Source organism: Schistocerca nitens, unplaced genomic scaffold (assembly GCF_023898315.1).
Source record: "Schistocerca nitens isolate TAMUIC-IGC-003100 unplaced genomic scaffold, iqSchNite1.1 HiC_scaffold_382, whole genome shotgun sequence".
NCBI lineage: Eukaryota > Metazoa > Arthropoda > Insecta > Orthoptera > Acrididae > Schistocerca > Schistocerca nitens.
Window position 1 is genome coordinate 32501 of NW_026045916.1, and position 2500 is coordinate 35000.

The 2500-nt window shown below is 57.4% G+C and overlaps 1 non-coding gene across 1 annotated transcript in view; it reads right to left on the reverse strand.

Annotated features, from left to right (window-relative positions):
• LOC126230390 (small subunit ribosomal RNA) overlaps nucleotides 1-920 on the reverse strand; it is a 1909-nt gene extending 989 nt beyond the window's left edge. The window contains exon 1 of the ribosomal RNA XR_007544296.1: nucleotides 1-920. This exon is cut by the window's left edge and continues 989 nt beyond it. This is a non-coding gene — a ribosomal RNA (small subunit ribosomal RNA).
• Between the last annotated feature and the right edge of the window lie 1580 nt (nucleotides 921-2500).

Genomic DNA, 2500 nt, shown 5'->3' on the forward strand with positions numbered 1-2500 from the left:
CGAGGTCCTATTCCATTATTCCATGCACACAGTATTCAGGCGGGCTTGCCTGCTTTAAGCACTCTAATTTGTTCAAAGTAAACGTGCCGGCCCACCGAGACACTCAATAAAGAGCACCCTGGTAGGATTTCAACGGGGTCCGCCTCGGGACGCACGAGCACGCACGAGGCGGTCGCACGCCTTCGGCTCGCCCCACCGGCAGGACGTCCCACGATACATGCCAGTTAAACACCGACGGGCGGTGAACCAACAGCGTGGGACACAAATCCAACTACGAGCTTTTTAACCGCAACAACTTTAATATACGCTATTGGAGCTGGAATTACCGCGGCTGCTGGCACCAGACTTGCCCTCCAATAGATACTCGTTAAAGGATTTAAAGTGTACTCATTCCGATTACGGGGCCTCGGATGAGTCCCGTATCGTTATTTTTCGTCACTACCTCCCCGTGCCGGGAGTGGGTAATTTGCGCGCCTGCTGCCTTCCTTGGATGTGGTAGCCGTTTCTCAGGCTCCCTCTCCGGAATCGAACCCTGATTCCCCGTTACCCGTTACAACCATGGTAGGCGCAGAACCTACCATCGACAGTTGATAAGGCAGACATTTGAAAGATGCGTCGCCGGTACGAAGACCGTGCGATCAGCCCAAAGTTATTCAGAGTCACCAAGGCAAACGGACCGGACGAGCCGACCGATTGGTTTTGATCTAATAAAAGCGTCCCTTCCATCTCTGGTCGGGACTCTGTTTGCATGTATTAGCTCTAGAATTACCACAGTTATCCAAGTAACGTGGGTACGATCTAAGGAACCATAACTGATTTAATGAGCCATTCGCGGTTTCACCTTAATGCGGCTTGTACTGAGACATGCATGGCTTAATCTTTGAGACAAGCATATGACTACTGGCAGGATCAACCAGGGAGCTGCGTCAACTAGAGCTGAGCAGCCGGCCGCCCGGGAGTGTGTCCCGGAGGCCCGCGCGAACACGCAAGCGTCCGCTCAATTATTCTGCAAACAGGAGGAGGCTGGGCTCCCCTGCACGATACACCTCGAAACCCTCTCAGGTCCCGGCGGCGCGCAGCGCCGTCCTAAGTACTTGGTCGGGTTCGAGGGAGGCGCAATCGCCCGGAGATAGGCGAGTAGACGCTTTCAGTGCGACCACCCGTGCTCCCAACTGAGCTTGCCGCTGCCGACAGAGGCCCGGGAGCGTGCTGTCGTGGTGTTGCCGGCGGGAGACAACACGCGGCCACAAACAGTGACCGGGCAGCTCCAACGCCAGCGCCACAGAGGGGCAGAGCCCCACTTGGGTGCCAAAGCGAACTCTCCCAGCACAGCGCACGCGCCAACACATCCGCACAGCTGCGATACAAACCACCTGCGAGAACCGCGGGGGCGACCGAGCAGCAGACGGCGTCGCGGCGCCGAGTGCCGGGCGGCGGCGCATCCTCAACGCACACAGTCCTCAATCGGACCAGCACACTGCAGATGTCCACCGCGCTTCGCACCGGGCCCGGGAGGACCCACTTTGGCCGCACGGCGCCGCGCGCTGGGTGCGCCGGCACGCAGATGCGCCGCCTGCCGCGTCCGTCAGCCGGCGCGCCTGCCACTGGGCGCCCCCACCAGCCGGCTGCCGCGCGTGCGCCCACGCAGCGCGCGGCCAGCACGCCGGGCGCCCCCCCCTCACCGGCCGGGGACGGTCCCACCCAGCCACCGCCGCGTATCGCTTCATACCCACATGCCCACTCACGTTCGTGGGTATGACGGGTGTCGCTGAAGCAACCGGTTAATACCTGTACCGATCGTCGATATCAACGATTCACCTCCAGCGCGAACAACCGCGCAACAACGGATTTCCAGTTCATTTGCGTAACTTGGGCAGCAAACGTAGACATCCATCTACATTTGCGACTTCTACGAGTCTTGCATGCCTGGATGTTGTGTGTCACGACGCACTACATCAGCATACATACACGCTGCGACGTGTGCACGAAAGAACACGTGGAAGGTGGCCAGCGTACGTATGCGAATGCCATTGCACAGCTGCGAAGCGCATTCAACACGCGAACTCCTGAGCGACGAGCTAGAGGTGACAGGAGGGGAGGGGGGGGCGGGGGCGATATACGTCCTATTGCAGTACACAATACAGTGGATAGCGGGACCATGTGGAAAGTAAGCAACACTCGCAAGATGTGAGGGTACGCACCGTAAAATGAATCAATACGCAGAACACCAGAGTGTGCGCGAAGTGAACTATGTTGAGATGGTTGCAATTAGGCAACGCTACACGAATTCCTAGATTCATATAACTAACAATTACAGGGCAGGTTAAGGCGCAACGTAGGTTAGGTTAGGGCCCAACATAGGTTAGGTTAGGGCCCAACATAGGTTAGGTTAGGGCCCAACATAGGTTAGGTTAGGGCCCAACATAGGTTAGGTTAAGGCGCAACATAGGTTAGGTTAAGGCGCAACATAGGTTAGGTTAAGCCCCAACTTAGGTTAGGT